The sequence below is a fragment of the Blennius ocellaris genome (assembly GCF_963422515.1).
Source record: "Blennius ocellaris genome assembly, chromosome: 5".
Taxonomy (NCBI): Eukaryota; Metazoa; Chordata; class Actinopteri; order Blenniiformes; family Blenniidae; genus Blennius; species Blennius ocellaris.
Window position 1 is genome coordinate 8,972,486 of NC_137654.1, and position 17,688 is coordinate 8,990,173.

Sequence of the window (17,688 nt, forward strand, 5' to 3'; positions counted from 1 at the left end):
ATGAGAACAAAAACATTTGTGAACTCTGTGGAAAAAGCTACAACCGACAAGACGGTTTGTTGCGCCACATGAAAACTCACACAGGTGAGAAGCCGTATTCTTGTGAAACATGTGGGAAATGTTTCAGTGTACACTATACGCTGTTGCGCCACATGAGAACTCACACAGGTGAGAAACCATTTTCTTGTGAAACATGTGGGAAAACTTTCATTCAACAGAATCATTTGTTGGTCCATGTGAGAACTCACACTGGTGAGAAGCCATATGCTTGTGAAACATGTGGGGAAAGTTTCAGGTCACAATTTATTTTATCGGGCCACATGAGTTCTCACACAGGTGAGAGGCCATATTCTTGTGAAACATGTGGGAAAGGCTTCATTCAACGGAGTAATTTGTTCCTCCACATGAGAACTCACACAGGTGAGAAGCCATATTGTTGTGAAACATGTGGAAAAAGATTTAGTGTACACAGTACTTTGTTGCGCCACATGAGAACTCACACAGGTGAGAAGCCACATTCTTGTGAAACATGTGGGAAAGGTTTCAGTCAACAGACTCATTTATTGATCCACATGAGAACTCACACAGCTGAGAAGCCGTATTCTTGTGAAACATGTGGGAGAAGTTTCAGTACACGGAGCAATCTGTTGTGCCACATGAGAATTCACACAGCTGAGAAGCCATATTCTTGTGAAACGTGGGAAAACCTTCCTTAGAGAAGGTTTGTTTCGTCTCATAAAGGATGATGTGTGATTCTGCAGTGTGTTCCAGGTGACCTGTCTGTTTCCTGTGTATTCTCTCTCGCTGAGGTTTTCTCACGAGGTAAATTCTCCTGGCAACTTTCATTCAACAGAACCATTTGTTCGTCTGCTTTGATGTTTGACGTCACACGGGGGAGAAGCAATATGCTTGTGAAACGTGGGAGAAGATTCAGTCGGCATCATACTTTTTTAGACAACATGAGAACTCACACAGGTGAGAAGCCGCATTCTCATGGAATTTGAGAAAGTTTTCAGTAATTTGTTTCACCAGCTATAATCTCACTATTGACACTTTAAATCCTGAATTTGTATTTTTTTTTTTTTGGCGAGGTTGCATTTTATAAAGTGTCTTATTCTCTGAATTACACTTGCATACACTTTCAGAAACCTCACACATGCATGCTTATATTGTTTACAAACTTGAAGCTACTTCTGAACCATGATTGATCTTTTTGCCTGTGAAAGGCCAAAACGGCTTGAATATTATCATCAAGCTACTCCCAAATTATTGGAACTCCTCAGAGGGACTTGGGCTCAGTCTGGCAGGAACACGTAGCAAAAAAAGCAAAACGGATCAGCAGCCAACCCGACCACCCGACCACATGTTGTCTGAGGAATTTTCCCTCATGCCTTCAGGTAGACGTTATCATGTGCCCCAAAGAAAAACCAACAGGAACTCAAAGTGCTTCATTCCCACTGCCATAAAGCTTTTAAACACCCATTTGAATTTCAGCTACCATAAATATCTTTAGTGATATCTTTCTTGTCTTATTTTGGTTTTTTTTTTTTACTGCTGTACCATTTCACTGTCTTGCTCAATGCTTATCTTTCTGGTTTTATTGATTTCTTATGTTCTGGCATTTCCATATGTCACTTTCTAATTCCTGACAGATTGAATGTAATGACCAAATGCATGCTTATGAATGTACAACTGGGAACTACAAATTAATTGCCCCTTGTGGGATAAATAAAGGTGTCTGAATCTGATGACAGATGTTTGATGTTAATGTCACAGTGCCTGAGAAGTTCATCAACCATTGCCAGGAGTTTTAGGCAGAGAAGAGGGAAACAGCCAAAAATGTATCTTGTGCTCATTCTGCATTTATTTTATCCTCTTTCCAAACACTGAGAAGACGTGTGACCTCCACTGACCACTGTCTCCATGTTCTTCATGTATTTACTGTGCATTCACTACTCATGAGGCAAAATAAGCTTGATGATGGCAGATTTGATCACATTAGAGATGCGATGTGTCAGAAATCTGGCCAGCACTATTTACACTGCAGTCTCACTGACACATACTGTATCTGCTGCACGTCAGATGTTGTTCCACATATGAATGAGGCCTGTATCAAATCTCAAAATATCAGAATACATGTGACTTTTTCCTGTTGTCCAAGAGCAGATCTGATCTGTGTCACATAAGAGCAGGAACTCTGATAGTTTGTTTTTTTTAAATGTGAGGTTAAAAATCTTTTTTGAGCTGATGTGAACTTTGAAGTAAATTGTTGATATAATCCATTTGGTTTTATTATTTTTTTCTTTTATTTATCATGAATTAGTTCATTTAACCTTTCAATCTTTTTACATTATGTAGAAGAAAATATTTGTGCTTACATGATCCATATAATCTTGGAGAAATACATTTAATTTATATTCCTGACTCAACTGCTTTTTGTGTGTTTTTATTAATTTGACATTAAGTATTTTTTTTTATCACCAAATGTGTTAGTTGTTTTCATGTTCATCCAATATGCTTTCTCATATGTAATCCTCAAATAGAGTTCCGACCAGTGCACACCAGGATGTCATTTAACATGACATCACACAACACATTATATTTCCTCCATTCCTCTAATCCCAGTTATTTTGCCATAAATTGTCCAAAATCACCATTAAAGCTAGTTTAATCTATACCCATTAAATTTTTTTCTAAATGTGTTATATGTGCTTTAATCATAGAAAACAATTTTGATACACATTACATTTTCCAAAGCATTAATAATTTTGAGGATGAGCTTTACATTCGAAATTATTTTCTGACTTTGACTGGTTGGTTATGATTCCCAAAATTATTCTTGGCATTTGTTTGGGAAATTCATCATTAATCATACATTCCAGGCATTTTCTCGCTTAAAAACTACTTGAATAAATGTTTATGTCTCACAGACTATGATCATTAAATCGAGAGTTGTAAAATACACGGCGGAGTCCATTCATAAAACCGCTCGAATTGTATTTCAGACGAGATGAATAACTTGCACTTCCCCGTCTGTCCAGTAGGTGGCAGTCAGAAGCGGAACGTTGTTTGTGAGAGAAGAAGAAGTTTTGGAGGCTGTTTGGAGCTTGTCGGACTCTGCTGTGTCCTCGTGTCTCACAGAGGAAATATTTCATCTCCTGCAGCAACAATGAGTTCAGTTCAGACTTTGAGAGAGTTTATCAACGAGCGACTAACTGCTGCTGCTGGAGAAATATTCTCCGTGTTTCAACAAACTATCGTCCTGTACGAGGAGGAGATTCGTCGTCAGCTCACATTGCTGGAAAACATCGGGAAACATGAAATCAAGTTCCACAGAACAGGTATGAACCAGTCTGAGTGAACACATGAATGTGACTCCTGGAGGATCGTTACATTTGTTTTGAAGCGAGCAGACTGGAATGAGGCTGGAGTTCTTCACAGTGAAGCAACAGGAAAGCTTTTGAAGCAGAAAACTTCAACATTCAACAAAGAATCTGTATAACAAACAGAGAAAGCGGTGTTTGTGCTGTTGGAAAAGGCACAAGTGGTTTATTTACACTCAGCTAACATGAGCTAACGTGACTGGCGTCTGTCGTTTTTTTCTGTGCGCGCTTATACTAGAGACATTAAGGTAAATCTGCAAGTGGGGAATCCATATGGTCGCTTCCTGGTGATCGCCGGCATAGACATAAAATACTAGATGCCTCAAAATGCCGCCTGTGACTTGCCGACAGCGCCCCCATTTTGGTGAGGTCACCCGCTCGAGAGAAACGTATGGATCCCAGGCTAGACAATCCACAGAAACATTCGTAGCTCGCTTGCTAATCCACGAAGCAACACAAAAATACCTGATTTAAAAGCTGAGACAAAGCTCTATCCCGTGGAAATCTCATGGAAAAATTATTGGGAGGGAGGGATGGAGGGGGGTCTTCCACAGGATAGACGCGAAACTCCGTCAAAATAGTCCCAATCATTTGTGGTGCGTTAATGCTGGAAACACTGCTGTTTGTGCTGCGTTGCATAACAATTTCCCCAGGGATGAATTAAGTGATTCTGAGGTTTTAAAGATATAACACGTTTATTATCGTGCCGACCCCCACATTGTCCAAAGTGAACTAAATAGTTTGTACTGCTTCCTTTTCTGACCTTCTACTAACCTTAAGTTGAGAGAATACGTGCATGTTTGTACATTTCATACTTGCCTGTAGAAAGGAGTTTATTACAGCCTCATAAAATCAACAATAATGATGATAATATTATTAATGCAAACAGAACTGTGGTATCGGAATAATATTGGTATCGGCAGATATACAAATTTGGGTATGGCACACTCCATCCACCTCTCTCTCTCGCTCTCTCTCTCGCTCTGCAGCCTGCTTTAGATTATTAATGCGTTCAAGTGTTGCTGCCAAAAAACATTCTGCGTGAATTGTGTCAAAGTGGAAACTTCACACGGACGTTTCAGCGCTCGAAGATTCTAATTTTATATCCTGGTGCTTTTCTCATTTATTCCCATCCACCACATCAGTGACTTTTGTGTTGTTTCCCCCCAGAGAGTCCACAGCAGCACATTGGTCACCAGAAGACGAGCTCCAGTCTGCAGCAGGAGGAACATGAAGCTCCACACATTAAAGAGGAGGAGGATATTGTTGAGGTGACTGTTACTGATGGTGAAAGTGACAATTCCCACGACTCTGTGAGAGACTTGACCACCCAGCGACTAACTGCTGCTGCTGTGGAAATATTCACCCTGTTGGAACCAACTATGGTCCAGTACGAGGAGGAGATTGCTCGTCACCACAAACTGCTGGAAGTCATCTGGCAACCTCAAATCAAGTTACACAGAACAGGTATGGAAAAGTGTGAATGAACACATGAATGTGAGTCGTGGAGAATCTCCATCGTTATGACTGTGTTTGGTTTATCCACCACAGACAGAAGCAGGATTAGCGTCTGTTATGTTTTAGTATCTTTAATCACCTTATTAACCAGACTGGGAACTCCAAATACACTCATTGTTCTTCTCCACTCTCTACTTCAACTGAACCACACAGCGCCCCCTCTGGTGTGGAAGTGTAATCACAGCAACAGCTCAGCATTACACTTTAGTAAGCACATCTTCCTTTTTCCCCCAAATGTTCCTTTTCAACTGTAACTAATAGCCAGGGGCCGAGTTTATAGATTCATCTCATACATTTATTATCTTCAATTATCAGACTTATTGATCCACGTCATCATAAACAGCCAAGCTGCAGTGGTATAGATGTGTTTCTGTAGTGTGACATTAATCAGCAGCACGACGTTCATATGTCATAGTTTCATCTTCAAGTGATCCAAAGCGGTGGGTAGAACTGATTATCAATTGTGACAAAGTGAGTAACAATCAGTCTAATTCCAGAGTAAGAACATAAACACTGCAGTAACAGCCGTGCGTAAAGCTGCAGTGTCGGGAGCAACACTGACTGTCTGTCTCCAGTCGGTGGGACGTCTGTTCTCTTCCAGCTGCTTTTATTAGGATTTACAGCGATAACATACAAATATACCAAACTGTATGAACACGGCAACAAAGTGAATCTCTGGGAAAGTCTCATGCAAAAAACAAACTGCAATTAAGATGACTTACATGTAAAATAAAGAAATGATAGATTTTATATTGCTGATTTTATTATCAGTGATACAGTTTTTTAAATATGTTTTTTACATTATGGCTGTAAATCCTGATAAAAGCCGCTCGTGTGGACGGGAATCACTTTTTGGCACAACACCGCTACGGTCATGCGCTCTGGATGCACTGCTGCAGGAGACAGACGACCTCCTCCAGCCTGCGCCTCCACTGAGGATTAAACACAAAGTCCACTGAGCCTTTTTTACAGCCCCTGTTCAAATATCTAATTCGTACATTTAATGACCAGATAAAACTGAATTTTATCAGTCTGCCGTGGTCTTCACTAAATGTAAGAAATGTCAAAGGTCCCCTTGCTTACTGTGGCGGCAAAAAAAATAGAGTTAAACAAACAAGCGCTCCGTCCCTGCACATTTTGTGCGGCGAAATGAGGCTCTAGTGAACATTTATCTCTCAGAAAGATCTCATCCAAACAATTCATCGTTAATCCAGCTGTTCAGCAGCTAAAAGTGAACATCAAGCAATAATGTGACGACTGCGTGCCATTTTGAAACTTTGAAATTTTTCAATTTCACAGTTTTTTTTCTTTCTTTTTTTTTAGTTGGAACTGTAGAAGTAATGTAACTAACCTTTGATCTTGTACTTTGTGTCCCTCCAGAGCTCCACCAGCACCGTGACTGTAGAGAGGAGCAGATCTTTAAACAGGAAACAAGCTGCTGTCTAGAGCAGGAAGAACCAGAACCTCCTTACATCAAAGAGGAACAAGACGAACCAGAACCTCCTCAGATCAAAGAGCACAAGAACATTCCTGTGCCAGAGAAGCCGGCTCAAGGTGAAAAGCTTCTTTTTGAGGGAGGATCTGGTGAAATTGTCCATCAAAAACTTAAATTAAGTCAAAACTTAGAACCTCTCTCTGATGAGAAGAGAAACAAATGTGACGTGTGTGGTAAAAGTTACAACCGACAAAGTGAATTATTAGTCCACATGAGAACTCACACAGGTGAGCAGCCGTATTCTTGCGAAACATGTGGAAAACATTTCAAGAGACAAAGTTCTCTTTTGAGCCACATGCGAACTCACACAGGTGAGAAGCCGTATTCTTGTGAACCATGTGGGAAAAGTTTCATTGTACGCAGTTCTTTGTTGGCCCACATGATAACTCACACAGGTGAGAGGCCGTATTCTTGTGAAACGTGTGGGAAAAGTTTTGGGAGACGGACGACTTTGTATCAGCACATGAGATCTCACAGAGGTGAGAAGCCATATTCTTGTGAAACATGCGAGAAAAGTTTCCTTACGCAGAGTAAGTTGTTGGTCCACAAGAGAACTCACACAGGTGAGAAGCCATATTCTTGTGAAACATGTGGGAAACAGTTCACTGTACACGGTGGTTTGTTGAAACACATGAGAATTCACACAGGTGAGAAGCCGTTTTCTTGTGAAACATGTGGGAAAAGTTGCAGTCGACAGAGTAATTTGGTGGTCCACATGAGAACTCACACAGGTGAGAGGCCATATTCTTGTGAAACATGTGGGAAAGGTTTCATTCAACATAATAAGTTATTGGTCCACATGAGAACTCACACAGGTGAGAAGCCATATTCTTGTGAAACATGTGGAAAATGTTTCAGTCAGAGTGGTACGTTGTCGATCCACATGAGAACTCACACAGGTGAGAAGCCATATTCTTGTGAAATATGCGGAAGAAGTTTCAATCAGAATAGTACATTGATGGACCACATGAGAATTCACACAGGTGAGAAGCCATATTCTTGTGAAATATGTAGAAGAAGTTTCAATCAGAATAGTACATTGATGGACCACATGAGAATTCACACAGGTGAGAAGCCATATTCTTGTGAAATATGTAGAAGAACTTTCAATCAGAATGGTACATTGATGGACCACATGAGAACTCACACAGGTGAGAAGCCATATTCTTGTGAAATATGTGGAAGAAGTTTCAATCAGAACGGTACATTGATGGACCACATGAGAATTCACACAGGTGAGAAGCCGTATTCTTGTGAAATATGTGGAAGAACTTTCAATCAGCATAGTAAATTGTGGGACCACAGGAGAATTCACATTTGAGATGCCGTATTAGTGGGATTTGAGACAAAAGTTTCAGGCCACGTTTACACGTAGTTGCAACACTAGCATTGGTCTGCGTTTGGGCCTTGCATTTACAAATTTCATAGTTTTCATACTTTCCTTTATTGTCACTATACGGTACAACGAAATTCTTTTGGCAGTTGGCGCGAAGAGCGCACCAACCCACCGAGGCAGCCAGCGCAGCGCCACATGCTTAGAGGGAAAATGGGAGGTGAGGTTAAAAAAAACAAACAGGTGTTTTTGTGTGTTTTTAAAAATGTGACATTGAAAATCCAGATGTGAACTTTGATGAAATTGAAATAAATTGTTTATAATCCAATGGGTTTTATTTCGTGTTTTTTTGATTCAACATGAATAGGTTAATTTAACTTTTCACTCTTTTTACGCTACACATGCAACACATGCCTGCTGAAATGCAATGTTTGAAAACATTATGGAATATATCTCTGGAGTTTGTCTTGAAGATGATTATATTCACCAAAACATGTCATCCTTTTCTCAAAACAAAAAGCTTTATTTGAAACATATCGACTAAAACATATAAGAAAGGTGTTTTGGTCTTCATTTATGGTGTCATTACTCCAGTGCTATTTAATCTCTTGATAATTAAGTGTCCTTGAGCAAGGCGTTGATCCCCAAATTGCTCCTCTCGGAGGGACAGCGCTTCCAACCTAAAACCTGAAAATATCTAGTGGGGCTCTTAAGAGAGTTAAAAACTTTACATTTCTGGGAATGTGGTTTGAAGGAAGACTGACATTGAGTGCAGTGTACATAGTGCAGAGATGTGTGTGGAGTGTGAAAAGGAAATTAACCTCCTCAGATGTGTTATGAAACTGACCAGGGCGCAGATGGAGACTCACTGATTATGATCTATGGAGCAATGATTCAAGCTATTTTTGATCGTGGATGTGTTGCCTTTGGAGCAGCAGCCCCCCCTCAGTACTCTCCAAACTCGAGACAGTACAATCTAAAGCTCCAAGAATTTATAGTGGAGCATTTGGTCTCCTCCTTTATCTGCAATGCTGGTTGAAAGAAGAGAGATGCCTTTGGAAACTCGTAGTTAAATTTGGAGTTCAGGACTTAATGAAAATACTAGGATCTCAGCAATCCTTTCCTATGAAGTGTTTGCTGGAGCAACAATGCGAATTCTCGGGGGGAAATTCTACAGTTGATGGGTGATCATTTGGGGGGGGGGGGATAAGCTTTATATCAGTTTAGAACTTTGACGGTGATTGGTTGCTTTCGATTTTCAAAATGATTCCTGGCATCTTTCTGGAAAAAAGTACAACCAATAAAAAAAACTCCAGCCCTTGTCTGGCTGCAAAATATTTGATTACATGTTTATTCCTCACGGGCTACGATAATTAAATTAATAGTTGTAAAATACGCAAGACAGTCCATTCATAAAAGACCTCCCCACTATTTCAGGTGAGAGGAATGACTTACAGTTCCCCATGTGTCCAGTAGGTGTCAGTATGAAGCTGAACCTTGTTTGAAAGGGAAGAAGAAGAAGAAGAGGATTGGCGGCTGGTTGGATCTTCCTGGAGTGGACTCTGTTGTGTCCTCGTGTCTCACAGAGGAAACATTTCATCTCCTGCAGCAACAATGAGTTCAGTTCAGACTTTGAGAGAGTTTATCAACGAGCGACTAACTGCTGCTGCTGGAGAAATATTCTCCGTGTTTCAACAAACTATCGTCCAGTACGAGGAGGAGATTCGTCGTCAGCTCACATTGCTGGAAAACATCGGGAAACATGAAATCAAGTTCCACAGAACAGGTATGGAAAAGTCTGAATGAACTCATGAATGTGACTGTTGGAGGATCGTTTCATATGTTTTGAAGCGAGCAGACTGAAATGAAGCTGCAGCTGCAGTTTTTGTTCACAGTGAAATAACAGGAGAGATTTTAAAGCAGAAAACTTCAGCATTCCAAAAAACATCTGTATCACAAACACAGGAAACGGTGTTTGTGCTGTTTGGGAATGGAAGAAATCATTTATTTACACTCAGTCTGAGCTAATGTGACTGGTTTGTGTAGTTTTTTTTCTTTGCGCGCTAATAACGGAGACACTACGGTAAATCTTTAGATTATTGATACGTTCATGTGTTTCTGGAAAAAAACGAATCTGTCTGAAATCTCGTTAAAGTGGAAACTTCCCACTAATGTTTCAGAGCTCTTCGGAGCTTTTGTCATTTATTTTATAAACCTCACAGTTACTGTCAGTTTTCTTTAAATTAACAGACTTTTTCTTTCCAAGATGTATTTTAAATGTATCCTGTCCTGTCTCATCCATCCATCACTGTAAAATCCTTCCCATCCACCACATCAGTGACTTTTGTGTTGTTTCCCTCCAGAGAGTCCACAGCAGCACATTGGTCACCAGAAGACGAGCTCCAGTCTGCAGCAGGAGGAACATGAAGTTCCACACATTAAAGAGGAGGAGGATATTGTTGAGGTGACTGTTACTGATGGTGAAAGTGACAATTCCCACGACTCTGTGAGAGACTTGACCACCCAGCGACTAACTGCTGCTGCTGTGGAAATATTCACCCTGTTGGAACCAACTATGGTCCAGTACGAGGAGGAGATTGCTCGTCACCACAAACATCTGGAAGTCATCTGGCAACCTGAAATCAAGTTACACAGAACAGGTATGGAAAAGTGTGATGTGAATGAACACATGAATGTGAGTCGTGGAGGATCTCCATCGTTATGACTGTGTTTGGTTTATCCACCACAGATAGAAGCAGGATTTGAAATATCTGAAATATTCCTTTCCAGGGTTCAGAGTTTGTTCAGGGTTTGCTGGTATTTGAGGCATTCAGGACAACAACTGCTCTTTGGTAAAAACTGTTATTCAGTCTACTTGTTTTTGTCTTTATTGCCCTGAATGGCCTACCTGACAGCAGAAGTTCGAAGACGTGACGGTGCTCGACATTAAGGCTTCCCCGAACATATGGGGCTCGTAAAGGCTTTGCTCGGGCAACTGAATCATCTACCCATGTTGCTCAAAGGAACTAGTAGTTTTTTGCCAATATTTTGCCGTTTTTTTCCGACAAACATCACTTGGCATCACCAACAGACCACGCCATTGCTGGGTGTGGCCATTTCTAGCCCCGAGAGCGCGATCGCGTGATTCTCGCTTGACCACCGATGATAGCATGGGAAAACTCTTGATATCAGCATGTGAAGATCGCGGCCGATATTTTCTTCCCGATTCATGATCCGCATGACCTTTTCCAGACTTTTTAGAATAGTGTGAACTCACAACTTAAGTCTGCATGATGTATTTTATTACATATCAGAGTAATTTATCACAATTACAACATAAGTAAGAACCTTAGATCCTTGTAGGAATTAAAATTGTATACTTCTTCATTTGTCTGGTGGAGTTTACGCAAATCAAGTCCAAAGTTTATTAATTATAATAATCTTTTTTTTAAATTTTGAACCTGTTCTTTTACATGATTAAATAGGCAAGACCTTTCTTTTCAGAAATAAATAACTAGACATAATATTGGGCGAATTGACCAAAAAAAATTGAATCTGTTTCGTCCCAACTCTACAGAATCAGTGATGTATATCTTTGAAGATGTTGTTTATGTTCGAAACATTTGGATTGATCAGTTTCAAATGCAACAAAGAAATAAACAAGACACCCATGATGAGCTCTGACATTCGAGATCTCAACGAGATGGAATTGGAAATATGCCCAGGGTCCATATTCTATAGGGGGGTGGGGGTCCATATACTACACTACACTGGCATCAGTACTGTACCAGCTGAAATGTGAAGGGTACCCCTGCCTCTGGAACCATCCCAGTGAACATGCACCTCCCAGAAAAATCTCATCCAAGCAATTCATTTTTAATCCACCAGTTGTTCAAGCAGCTAAAAGTGAACATGAAGCAATAATGCAATGGTTCTATGTTGTTTTTGAAATTTAAAGGAAAGTTTTCAATTTAACTGCTTGAGTCCCATTTTTTTTTTCTTATTTTCAGTTGGGACTGTAGAAGTAATGTAACTAACCTTTGATCTTGTACTTTGTGTCCCTCCAGAGCTCCACCAGCACCGTGACTGCAGGGAGGAGCAGATCTTTAAACAGGAAACAAGCTGCTGTCTAGAGCAGGAAGAACCAGAACCTCCTCAGATCAAAGAAGAACCAGAACCTCCTCAGATAAAAGAAGAACAAGAAGTGCCAGACCCTCCTCAGATCAAAGAGGAAGAAGAAGAATTTAAGGAAATCAACATATTTCATCATGAAATAGTGAGTGTGGAGAACATTCCTGTGTCAGAGAAGCAGGCTGAAGGTGAAAATCTTCTTTGTGAGGAAACAGCTCATGAACCTGTCTGTAAAAAACTTAGATCATGTCAGAACATAAAAACTCACACGGGTGAGAAAAAATTTTGTGAAATCTGTGGTAAAAGTTACAACCAACAGAGTGGATTCCTAGTCCATATGAGGATTCACACAGGTGAGAAGCCGTTTTCTTGTGAAACATGTGGGAAAAGTTTCATGACGCAGAGTAAGTTATTGGTCCACATAAGAACTCACACAGGTGAGAAACCATATTCTTGTGAAACATGTGGGAAACGGTTCAGTGCACACGGTACTTTGTTGAGCCACATGAGAACTCACACAGGTGAGAAGCCGTATTCTTGTGAAACATGTGGGAAAAGTTTCGGGAGACGGAGCACTTTGTTGCACCACATGAGAACTCACACTGGTGAGAAACCGTATTCTTGTGAAACATGTGGGAAAAGTTTCAGTGTACACTGTAATTTGCTGAGCCACATGAGAACTCACACAGGTGAGAAGCCGTATTCTTGTAAAACATGTGGGAAACGGTTCAGTGTACGTGGTACTTTGTTGAGCCACATGCGAATTCACACAGGTGAGAAGCCATATTCTTGTGAAACATCGGGCAAAAGTTGCATGATGCAGAGTAAGTTATTGGTCCACATAAGAACTCACACAGGTGAGAAACCATATTCTTGTGAAACATGTGGGAAACGGTTCAGTGCACACGGTACTTTGTTGGGCCACATGAGAACTCACACAGGTGAGAAGCCGTATTCTTGTGAAACATGTGGGAAAAGTTTCGGGAGACGGAGCACTTTGTTGCACCACATGAGAACTCACACTGGTGAGAAACCGTATTCTTGTGAAACGTGGGAAAAGTTTCATTGTACACTGTAATTTGCTGAGCCACATGAGAATTCACACAGGTGAGAAGCCGTATTCTTGTAAAACATGTGGGAAACGGTTCAGTGTACGTGGTACTTTGTTGAGCCACATGCGAATTCACACAGGTGAGAAGCCATATTCTTGTGAAACATCGGGCAAAAGTTGCATGATGCAGAGTAATTTGTTGTGCCACATGAGAACTCACACAGGTGAGAAACCATATTCTTGTGAAACATGTGGGAAACGGTTCAGTGCACACGGTACTTTGTTGAGCCACATGAGAACTCACACAGGTGAGAAGCCGTATTCTTGTGAAACATGTGGGAAGTGTTTCATTCAACAGAGTAATTTCTTGGTCCATAAGAGAACTCACGCAGGTGAGAAGCCATATTCTTGTGAAACATGTGGCAAAACTTTCATTGCACAGAGTAAGTTATTGGTCCACACGAGAACTCACACATGTGAGAAGCCATATTCTTGTGAAATATGTGGGAAACGGTTCAGTGTCCAAGGTAGTTTGTTGAACCACATGAGATCACACACAGGTGAGAAGCCGTATTCTTGTGAAACATGTGGGAAATGTTTTGGGAGACGGAGTATTTTGTTGCACCACATGAGAACTCACACAGGTGAGAAGCCATATTCTTGTGAAACATGTGGGAGAAGTTTCAGTCGGCATGATACTTTTTTGGTCCACGTGAAGACTCACACAGGTGAGAAACACATATTCTTGTGAAACGTGGGAAAAGGTTGAGTAAACGGAGTAATCTGTTGCTCCACATGAGAACTCACAGATGAGATGTTACATTAGGAGAATTTGAGACTATAGTTTCAGGCCACGTTTACACATATGTACAACAGGGTGATGTTGGTCTCTTTGGGCCTTTTATTACATATAAATGCAGCTATGCGTCACCACAAAGGAGGATTTCTGAAACCACGGCCACAGTGGAGATTTAGAAAAACTCTTGTGTCTCCGTGAACTCAAGAGGGGGAGGCAGAGGTTTACGTTACAATATGTGATGAAGTGTCATGTGTGCGACCAGTGTTTACAGTTTGCTGTGAAGACAATGGATCCATGAAAGAAATGCTTGTGTGACCTACCGTATAGTTCCTAATAAAAAAAATTATATCATGAAAATTTTCAATCTTTTTTGTCACTCATTTCAGAAAGTCAAACTCATGTATAATATAGGCTCATGACACAGACTGGAATATTTCAAGCCTTTATTTCCTGAAATCTTGATGATTATGGCTTACAGATGGTGCGTGCATGTTATGAAAATCCTGGCGGCGCCACTGTGCATTTTATGTACAGTATTTACAATATACAAATACAAAACCATCATTTTCAAGTTTATTCAAATCAACTATCTCACATTATTTATGTCCAAATTCTAATTTTCATTCCAACATGAGCTTTGATGTGTTTGTTGAATTCCAGGAGAGTTCCTGAGTATTTTGCTTCTTTCTGAAGTGCGTTCCATAAACTAATCCCTGTCACTGTCACAGTTTGTTCCATTGCTTTGGAATTGAAGCTGAGGTTTTTTTTAAAAACACGTCTGTTCCTTTCAAAATAAAGTGACTTTCTCTTTTTTCAAACCTTTCTTGGGTGTTCATTAGCAATATTTTGTATTGTCTTTGTATAAAACTTGGAAAATATGATATATTATAACTATATCGTAACATTTTAGTGACTTAAATTTTAATAATAGTGGTTTTGATTAATATATATCTAATATTAAACATTGTTTTTATAAAATGAACAATGGCTGCAAGTTTTGCAGGTCGAACCCCAAATGTCCACACAGTAATTTAAATATGCTTTAGTCATTGTGTTGTATAAAGTGAGTCAAGAACATCGATTGACAGAGAATTTGAATTTATGTAAGACCGTGAAGGATTTAGCCATTTATTGTTTTATATGTGACTTCTATTTGAGGTCCTCATCAATGATGACTCTAAAGAATTTTGTTTCTTTAACCCTTTCAATGCCCATCCCGCCTATTTTTAATTGATAGATCGACAGAGTGTCTATCGAGATTTGTTTTCCAAACTCCTTTCTCAGTTGTATTCTTGAAACTAAGAGAGAAATCCAACCAGTGCACACCCGGATGTCAATTAACATGACATCACACAACACATTATATTTCATCCATTCCTCAAATCCAAGTTATTTTGCCATTCATTTTTCAAAATTACAACTAAGATAGTTTAATTCATACTGGTCACAATTGACAAGATAAATTGTCAAATTATTTGTTAATCCACAAATGATTTTGAGGATGAACTTTATATTCTATATGACTTTCTAATTTTGGCAGTGACTAGTTATGATTTCCAAAATTATATCTGACGTGTCTGGACAATTTGCATACATATTTCACTACATGTTTATATCTCACGTTATGATCATTGAATTGAGAGTGCACTGGTCAGTGAGACTACTGACCTGCAGTTCCTCTTATGTCCAGTAGGTGGCAGTATGGCGCTGAAGGACCAATTATTTATTAGAGAAGAAGAAGCTTTGTCGGTTCTATGAAGCTTGTTGGACTCTTGTGTCCTCGTGTCTCACTGAGGAAACATTTCATCTCCTGCAGCAACAATGAGTTCAGTTCAGACTTTGAGAGAGTTTATCAACGAGCGACTAACTGCTGCTGCTGGAGAAATATTCTCCGTGTTTCAACAAACTATCGTCCAGTACGAGGAGAAGATTCGCCGTCAGCTCAGATTATTAGAAATGATCGAGAAGCCTCAAATGAAGTTCCACAGAACAGGTATGGAAAAGTCTGAATGAACTCATGAATGTAACTCGTGGAGGATCGTTGCATTTGATTTCAAGCTCGCAGATAGAAAAGAGGCCTCAGCCGCGGTTCTTGTTCACAGTGAAATAAAAGGAAATACTGTTTTTTTAAACAGAAAACTTCAGCATTCAATTAAACATCTACGTGTTAAACCGAGGAAACGGTGTTTGTGCTGTTTGGAAACTGAAGAAGTCATTTATTTACAGTCAGTCTGAGCTAACGTGACTGGTTTGTGTAGTTTTTTCTTTGCGCGCTAATAACAGAGACATTACGGTAAATCATTAGAACATTGATGCGTTCAGGTGTTGCTGGAAAAAACATGTGTCTGAATCCACGTTAAAGTGGGAACTTCCTACTAACGTTTCAGAGCTCGGAGTATCTAATGTTGTATCCAAACACTTTTCTCATTTATTTTATAAACCCGACAGCTACTGTCAGTTTTCTTAAAATGAACAAACTTTTTGTTTCTTTATGTTTGTATTTTAAATGTATCCTGTCCTGTCTCATCCATCCATCACTGTAAAATCCTTCCCATCCACCACATCAGTGACTTTTGTGTTGTTTCCCTCCAGAGAGTCCACAGCAGCACATTGGTCACCAGAAGACGAGCTCCAGTCTGCAGCAGGAGGAACATGAAGCTCCACACATTAAAGAGGAGGAGGATATTGTTGAGGTGACTGTTACTGATGGTGAAAGTGACAATTCCCACGACTCTGTGAGAGACTTGACCACCCAGCGACTAACTGCTGCTGCTGTGGAAATATTCACCCTGTTGGAACCAACTATGGTCCAGTACGAGGAGGAGATTGCTCGCCACCACAAACTGCTGGAAGTCATCTGGCAACCTCAAATCAAGTTACACAGAACAGGTATGGAAAAGTGTGAATGAACACATGAATGTGAGTCGTGGAGGATCTCCATCGTTATGACTGTGTTTGGTTTATAAAATATATTTGTTAACATAATCATAATGGTGACACATCTGTACATTAGATCTCTACAAATTGTTTGAAACTCTAATTTGTTACTTTTTGTACATCGATTATTATTTTCACTCTTTTACTTGTTAAAAGATATTTAAAATAAATCAGTAACAAATTTTCCTTCTGATATTTTATAAGCAAACGGGGATTTGTGGCCATTTGACACCACAATTGTCGTCATGTCGCATCATTGAAGGCTTCATCGTCATGGCCACAATATTAATCTTCACTCTTAGATATTATTGTTTCACCTGCTTGACAAATGAGAAACAGACTAAATGTCACTGCCACACATCAGCGGTCTTTACAGTGTTGAGTGGCGACTGGTCGCTGCTCATTATTTTCTCGTTCTGTAGGAAGTCGTACGTCCAGGCCAGTTTTATTCATACTGCACATTTCATACACGGGGGAATTCAAAGCATTTTACAGAGAAAAAACTCAAAATGCAACACGTTGAGAAAATGCACAATCAAATAGGTTGTGTTGAGGACATTTGTGTGGTTCTCCAAAAAAAAAAGAAAGAACCCATTGGAAGGGTTTCAAAACAAGATTTATTCCCTGATGAAGTTGAAAGGTCAGCCACCAGAGCTTCTCGGAGCTCAGAAGTCAACATCACACCCAAGAACAGAAACTTGAAGCTCGTCGGGTGCTTCTCGTCGTAGTTCTACTTTCAGACGCAGCAGAAACCTTCAGTCTAAGAACTGCTGCAAATGAAACATGGAAACAGGCTGCTGCCACTTCTTCACTTTGCTCAAACAACTCAGTAACATTATTTCAGCCTTAACAAAAGCCCCAAAAGCAGAAAATGGCATGCGCCCCCAAAAATTCTGATCTGTAACACCCAAAGCACTGGCTGCACCGCAGTTGAAGATGAAAGTTTGATATATGAACATGGTGCTGCTGATTCAGCAGTAACGTTCCACTAAAGAAACATCTGTACCACTGCAGCTTGGCTGGTTCTCAGTCTGATAATTG